Raw genomic sequence first — 8,904 nt, 5'->3', positions numbered from 1 at the left:
GGGGGATGTGAGAAATTCAAGAGACAAACCCATCTCCAATCACATACATCAATGTCATAGAGGTGACCCCGGAGCCTTATCTTTTCAGGCTATAGAGAAGGTAAGGAAGTCCCCAAGAAGAGGGGACTGGGACAAACAGATATTGAGGAAAGAGGCACAATGGATCTTTCGCATCAACTGCGTCAAGCCAGCAGGTCTGAACGATAACATCTCGTTCTCGGCATTTATTGATTGATCTATAAGCCTTCACCTTATACCTGACGTCCTTAACTATGATATGTGATACACCAGAAACAGTCCTGTATGTTCGTTGCTCATTTCTGGACGTTAGGGGTTTATTTTTACCCCCTATAGATAATATGAGCTCACATACTGTGTAAATACCCTTGGCCGACATGATATACAATCTAATATCAGGTCGGGTAATCTGACACTCTGATAGGTGCTTTGCAGACATTGTTATTATAGTGTCTGCCCAGCAAACCTGTCTGCCCTGCAGACATTGTTATTATGGTTATCAACATAATGTCTGCTTTGCCAATATGATGACCTCCACAGGCTTTCTAACTACTGTTGGAAGTTAATACTGAATGTTAAGGGCTTTATTGCACTAACTAAATGATCTAGGGTTGCATTAAAGTACTGGAAGACCTCTAAGAGGATACTTACCCTGATGTCTTCTATCCTTTCTCATCCACTATCTACAGGCTGTCATCCCGTTTTTGGCCCCTCCCACTCCCTCCCGTGATTGGTCACTCTGCCTGAACCAATGGGCCAATCGAGAGGCCTCCTCAGGAGGGATGGGCTGAGGGGTGGGACCTGCCTCTCTTCAAATTCTGGCGTCTTAGAGCTGCAACTCGCGGCTGACTATGTTACCACCGGCGCCCACCATCAGGACGCCGGTGCTCTGTTTATTATTTTAAACACCTACTTGTTCTATATCTTAGATTTCTATATCCCCTGATGAACCCATCAGTATTGTGGGGGAAACGCGTAGGGATGAAATTAGAAGTAGAAAAGATCTGCTATAGTGCATAGTATTGTCATGTACCAGCATTAGTTAGGTCTTTGGGTATGCATGAACATCATATGCATCCCAAACAAACATGCATATGTGAATCTGAACTCAGCAGTGTGCATGTTGACATTTTGTACCTAATAGGGCTAAGTATATCAGAAGAATATGATGTACTAATGTGTGTTTTAAAAATTTGGTGCAGTCATATGAGTATGTGTGTCCATACTATCAAAGGCTAGTCATACTCTATAGCTGTAGATAGGCATAACATGTCAGTAGGGTCCCATGATAGTGAGACAATGAAACTTGGGGAACCTATAGGTGTCTACATGTGCATGTGATGTGTTGCCACAGAATTCCTAGAGAGAGGAGTGTTGTGTCAGGATCTAGACGCCACTACGTCTCCCTGTGACCTGCTGTGTGTGAGTCACCTATGAGCCAATGGGATATGACTGACATCTAGTGGTGACATAGAGAATTGATCTTAATCTAGTCGTCCAGGGTTGGTGTTGTAACCAGACAAGACTGACATATAGTCGATATTCCCAACTCAGTACTCACCAGCAGTGTGGCTAAGTGCATGCACATTCAGTGTTGTTGTCTGCTCAACCAAACACACTTCTAGGAGGAATGGAAGTCTAATACAGTGGATCATCAATTCTGTTATTTTGCACATTTAGGTGTTACCTCGACAGTGTTCTACACCGAGCTTAGACTCCATTAACTCTATAGAGCCAAGTCAAGAGAAATATATGACTGTGGCTGGATTTTAGATTGGTTTGTCCCTCCCAATTTTGTTTTAGACGCCACAATAAAAGTTATGTTTTATCTTATATATCCGTTTTTGCTCAGTGAATAATCATCCTTCTAATAAGTCAGCTGATAATTAGTCATCCTTCTAATAAGTCAGCTGATAATTAGTCATCCTTCTAATAAGTCAGCTGATAATTAGTCATCCTTCTAATAAATCAGCTGATAATTAGTCATCCTTCTAATAAGTCTGCAATTGCCAGAGAAATCAGGGAAAATTTATCTAATGTGAATGGTAAACTTAAAGGGGCTGTCTAGGTTTAAACAATTTTTTGGACATGACTGGGGGAGCTCTAAAAATAATAAAGAAAATATATTCACCTCCTCCAGCGCCCCAGTTCAGCCGCTTGTGTTCACTGACAGGCGCCTTCCACAGGCTGTAGCAGGCTTGTGGCAGTAGTTGTGACGTCACCACTGGACTCTGTATACAAGCAGTGAGGGGCTCGGCTGAAGAGCGCTGAAGGAGGTAAGTATATGTTTTTTGTTATTTAAAAAAAAAAAACAGCCATCTATAAAAAAAAAAAATCTTTAAACCTGATAAACACCTTTAAAGGGGAGGTGCAGGATTAGAAAGATATGTCTACTGTACACAAATTGTGCCATGTAACTTTATGTTAAAGGGGTGTTCCCATTTCAACAAGTAATTGATATTGTTTGAATAATAGTTATACAAATTTCCAATATACTTTCTGTATCAATTCTTTACGCTTTTTCTCAACTTCAGATGAGCTTAGCTTAAATACAAGCGCTTAAAGGGGTATTCCCATTTCGGAAAATTATTCTTATTGTTTTTACATGATGAAAAATAATAAAATTTTCCAGTATATATACTTTGTGTATCAATTCCTCACAGTTTTCTTGATCTCTGCTTGCTGTCATTCTACAGAAAACTTTTAAAAAACATATAGTTACCTCCTTCAGCGCTCTGGTTCAGCTGAGCTTCCCCGCTCAGGTCCGCCAGAGTTCACCTTCTTCTTCCTGGTGCACTTAGGGTGGTGGCACACGTGCCGCTTGGGCTGCGCTTGCAAACGCAGACCAAGCCGCACTCACAGGAAACACCTGCGATCGGGAACGAACCCTTCCATAGAAACGCCGATGCGATCAGGCCGCAGCCTGCCCCGATGGGTGCAGCTTGGTCTGCGTTTGCGTTTGGTCTTGCGAAACAATTTGAAAGTTAAATCTTGGCTCAGTCCGAATCAGTTGGATCGTCCGACGGGCCTCCCTCCATTTCTGTCGCTTGAAAGCCAGCACAGCCGCACCACAATATGATCGCGTGTGACACAATCCCCTGTTAAATACCTGTCACAGCTGCGCAAATCCCAAAAATGTCCACTGCTCGGACATGCACAGCGAAACGAGCTGTATGGACCTTGGTTTAAGTACATAACACGCGCATGCGCTGAGGGTCCTCAGCTGAGTCCTGTCCCCAGAATTTCACTTTTCTCATCTCTGGGACCCATCATCCAGCTGCAATAAATCAAACGGGTTTGCAATTGTGAATTCCAGATCCAGAAAGGCATGCTGGTGATTTAGGGGCTCCAAACCTACAGACAGGCTCTAGGTATAGATTAGCCTTGTGCTGGCTTGATAGATATTGGACAATCCTGCTTTAGGGCAATGAGTGAGAAAGTATAGTCACTTCTTACCTGTTCATTGACCCATCCATTGTAAATGACAGATGATGCCACCAGTGGCATGACTCCAATGCCCACCAGAAAGTCACTCACAGCCAGATTAATAAAGAAGATGGAGGTCACAGAATGGAAGTGCTTTGTCCCTGCAGTTATAATGATCACTAGAAGATTTCCTTGAAAAAAACAAACAGTGATCATATTATAGACGTGTGACATCTGTGCTCAGTATTGTATTGTATTGTCATCTGTATGTCATCAGTTTTTTTCACATTAGCAAAAAAACCCACAAAAACAGATGGTTTTCTAATGTATTTTTTGCCCCGCCCAGCTGGTTGCCTACCAGTATTTGGAAAAAAATGGACTGCATACAGATGTCATCCGTGTTCTGTCCATTTTTTTGTGGATCCATTGATTTCTTCAGAGGTCCGTGGTCTTCATGTAAGAAAAAAGTAGTGCATGCTGCAATTTTTTTGCATATCAGTGAAAAAAACGGACATGAAAATCAATAGGATAGCGTACTTATGTCAAAATCGCCAGTCCAAATGAGCTCTGTTAGGAAACCTTTATGTACTGTGCACTGTTGTGTAATGATGGGTTGTATTGTGAAGATTTGCAGCTTTTTTTTACCCCTCCCTTCGAAGTTCACTATTGTCTAGTTTTCTGCAGTATTCTGTTAGTTATCAGCCGATTTCAGATGTTAAAATTGTGATTTGTTTGTAAAAAGTGACACAAAAAATTGCACATCCATACCTGCTCTTACCAGGTTTAGGAATGGTGTTTGTTCAAAAAGTTGCAAAATCACTAAAAAGCTTGCGTTACATTTATCATCTGATTTATTTTACTTTTAGGTGTAAAGAATCGCAATTTCTTAATGCCAGAAATTGCCAGGGTCTAATCCCACTACTCTGAGAGAGAATTTTTCTTTTTAAATCACAGAAAAAAAAAATCACATAGTTACTCTAAGGAATTAAAGTTGCTTTAAGGAATTGTTTAGGAGCTGTCTACAGTAAAGTTGGCCTGGCAATAGTAACAAGCCACTAAGATGTTTTGTTAGAAACACTACCAATCTTCCCTGCAGGCTGAGTGTGGTACTGCAGCTAGGATCCATTGAGCCACTTTGATATGATTTACAACCAATAAGATTGATGATGTTTCTGAAAAATAGAAGTAACAATATGGAAGCTCTTATTGTGGGTCCAACAATTTCACAACTAGGGAACGTGAGGGACCCTGCATGTAATGTAATGCAACAATATGCCGACGCTTAACTTAACACTGAATTATATATATATATTTATATATATATATAAATATTAATATTAGAATAAATTGTGTGTGTGTGTGTGTATATATATATATATATATATATATATATATATATACACACACACAATTTATTCTAATATTAATATTTTTATATATAAGTCACACTGCTGCTATTACATAAAAAAGCACAGACTCATTAAACATAAAGTGGATCTTACCCCCAATAGCTGTAACACACATGGCTATCATGAGCGTCCCCAATGTTCCCTGTAGAATAGAACTGGCTCTAGTGTTTTTTTCTTCTGTACTGATATTCATTATTTTTGATTGCCGAAATATATACTTTAGAGAATCCGATGAATTTCCATAAATAGTTGGGACAGAAGAAGCGTTGCAGTAGTCTTCATCCATAGCGCAAATAATAATAAAGTAGAAATCGCCAATGCTAATCTAAATGCATGATCTTAGTCCAGTTTCCCATTGATGGAACTAGCAAATGATATAAGGTGATCAGCGAAGCAGCAAAGACAAAATGAACAACCAGAACCTATTAATATAAGTTCGTAGTCCTGTAAAGACGAATTAAGACGTATAAGACGTATAAGTCTGCGAGGAGATAAACAACCCTGTTTAAATAGCCCAATGACAGGATAAACAAAGAAGCAAAGAAAAGATAAATGGGGAGCCATGGAAACCAGAAAGGCATTGACGACAAAGTTTCTTTCTACTGAAGGACCATGGCATACGCTGGAGATGTTAATGTGCTGCATTCATCACATCAATATACAGTGCGGTAGTTAATATGCAGCCACTATGGGGCATATTTACTTACCCAGCCCATTTGCGATCCAGCGGCGCGTTCTCTGCACTGGATTCGGGTCCGGCCGGGATTTATGAAGGTAGTTCCTCCGCTGAAGTTCCCGGAGGCGCGCCGCAATGCCCTGAAATTCACCGGCCTATCCTGGATGAAGGTAAGCGCAATTTTCGCGACACATTTTTTTTAAAAATGCGGCGGTTTTTCCGAATCCGTCGGGTTTTCGTTCGGCCAGGCCCCCCGATTTCCGTCGCGCGCATGCCGGCGCCGATGCGCCACAATCCAATCGCGTGCGCCAAAATCCCGGGGCAATTCAGGTACAATCGGCGCAAATCGGAAATATTCGGGTAACACGTCGGGAAAACGCGAATCGGGCCCTTAGTAAATGACCCCCTATGTCTTAGATACTATTTCAGGTAATGGCCAAAGCTTGTCACTATTATACAGAAAAAGCATCCTATATAAGTACGGTAAGGGTAGAGGCCTCTCTTTGGTTGTTGTGTTGACTCCGTAAAGTAGCACACGTGAAACTATTCCTGTAAAGACTGGTTCCTATAAGTCTCTGGCTGATGGTTGTGACTTAAAAGGATTAAAGGAGGGGCTCCAGGGACTCGAGCCCCAGGGCCCCCACCACTTTCACTTTTCAAGGGGCCCCCACCAGTTTCCGACAGTCAGCGATTCAGCTCAGCAGGTTGTGTTGGGATGCCGGTGGCGAGTGATGACGTCACGCTGTCAGCGCCCGATCAGTACATGCTGCCGCCAAAACAGTGCATCGGCGATCTCCCCCAGCGATGGCAACTGTGTTTTCAGTGGTCGGTGGCTGCCCGAAGAACGAGGCAGAGCCTGCAGCATTGTGGGATCACTGGAAGGGAAGGTGAGGTAAGTATGAAGTGTATTATTTTGTGGCCATTTTCTACAGTGGACTGGCGGCTAAATTCTACAGGGGGCTGGTGGCTGTATACTACAGGAGGCTGGTGACTGTATTCTACAGGGGGCTGGTGGCTGTATTCTACAGGGGGCTGGCAGGCTATATACTACAGGGGGCTGGCAGGCTATATACTACAGGCGACTGGCAGGCTATATACTACAGGGGGCTGGCAGGCTATATACTACAGGGGGCTGGCAGACTACATACTTCCAAAAACATTGTTGGAAGGGCCCCCACCAATTTATGCCCAGGGGCCCCCACCACCCTTAATCCGGCCCTGGTTGGAACAACTGGTTGGCAAACAACTGCTACATTGTTTAAATAAGGGTTTATCAAGAACCCAGGAGGAACAAGAGAAATGTGTTACTATAATAGTTTACCATGCTATTCGTGTTGAAGAATCTATTTTTTCAGATAATCTCTTCAGGCATTTAAAAGGGGCATTTTGTCACTTGAAATATGTGGTGATGAACCTTCTGTAGGGGTTGCTTAACAGATTCAGGGGCACTTTGAATTTTCTTTCTAGCCCTCACTGTGAGATGCTGAGATATCAGTCCCTGTATCTGATCATTGTAATCCTCCTCACTGTCTTAGAGATGGTTCTGGAACAGAGGAGGAGGTATGTGTTATGCTAATCTTCTTTGACACTGAGAATATTACAATAACATACACACCCTCTTCTGCTCCAGCAATTCCTTTCTGACAGTGGAAAGGATTATAATAGTCAGATACTGGGGCTGATATCTCAGCAACTGTAAGGGCTACGGTACTGTAAGGTGCCTCTGAACTTGTGTAGCAGCCTCTACAGAATAGCATATTAATCACTGCATTTGTGAGGTGGTGAAGGGTCCTCTTTAAAGGTGTTTTATTCTATGTATAGGAGGGGGCATTATTAGTGTTACAAATATATAAAAATATACAAACCTCTCAGAACAACGTCCTTGGATCCAGAGGTAACCATCTGTTCTCCAGAATTTAGTGACATCACACACATTGTACATTCAGTCATGTATGATGATTGAATCCATGGACTCAGATGTGGTCCCGTGATTGGCTGAGCACAATGTATACGGCATCATCACTTCTAGTCCACCAGGGATATGACCACCTGAGAATGCACAATCACCATTTGACCAAGAACACTCTCCGGTGGGGTGGGGATATGTTTTTATTAACATTTTTTGAAATGTTGCCCCCTTATTGAAAAACCCTTTTAAAAGCATAAACCCCCTGTACTAGACTTGCAGAAACTACCAGGGAGGCAGACATAGCAGCTACTATGGTGAACATCACCCAGGGGGGCACATATCGGCTTAGAAACAGGGAGAGGTTAGGGATGTAGAGGGCATGTAAAATGTTATCGGTTCACTGCAGAATAAGTTTGCATTATTGCCTAACTCATGGTAAATATTATTCATGTGGCTGTAAAATAAGATTAACATTGTACTGTGACATTTTTGTGTTTAATATTTTTGTAAGGTGATATGTATTATCCAGCAGTGCCATCAATTTGTGCATTATTTCACTACAACCCCCCCCCCCCCGCCCCATTATGGATACATATTAGACAGTAGCCGTTTTTTTTTTTTTTCTTTTTGATCTAAGTAGCTCCAACTGTGAGAGAGAAATGTTCAATCCTGTGCACAATGGGGGTCATTTACTAAGGGCACGATTCCCGTTTTCCTGACGTGTTACCTGAATATTTCAGATTTGCGCCGATTTTCCCTGAATTGCCCCGGGATTTTGGCGCACGCATTCGGATTGTGGCGCATCGGCGCTGGCATGCACGTGACGGAAATCGGGGGTCGTGGCCGAATGAAAACCCGACGGATTCGGAAAAAACGGCGCATTTTTTTAAAAAAAAGTGTCGCAAGACTTGCACTTACCTTCACTAGGAATATGCTGGTGAACTTGAGTGCATTCCGGGGAACTTCAGCGCAGCAGCGCCACCTGGTGGATGTTGGAGGAACTACCTTAATGAATCCCGGCCGGATCCGAATCCACCACAGAGAACGCGCCGCTGGATCGCGAATGGACCGGGTAAGTAAATCTGCCCCAGTGTGTCCAGGTGTGCCAGCATGCCAAGACTTGTCCACGTCACGTTAAGTTGCCCGTTGTTTGTGTCTCTACCACACAATATACTTGTGTGACCCAGGAGATAATGGGGCACCGGACTTCATCCTCGTCGGACATCGCACCTCGGGGATCACAACAGGCGCGGGTAAGTAAATGTACCCCAATGTTCCAGGACTTGTTTTTTCACTCATTTGCTATATTGTTCTGGTTGGCAGTAGAACATTATGGGGCAGATTTACTTACATTCCCCCTGTAGTTCAATAAATCACTGTGCCGCGATTCACTAAGATTGTGCACCTGATATCCTGCATGTGTCGCTCCCCGCTCAGGTCCGACAGATTTCACCATCTTTTAGTGC

The sequence above is a fragment of the Engystomops pustulosus genome, chromosome 7 (genome assembly GCF_040894005.1).
Source record: "Engystomops pustulosus chromosome 7, aEngPut4.maternal, whole genome shotgun sequence".
Classification (NCBI taxonomy): domain Eukaryota; kingdom Metazoa; phylum Chordata; class Amphibia; order Anura; family Leptodactylidae; genus Engystomops; species Engystomops pustulosus.
Note: the sequence above shows the minus strand (reverse complement) of the source record.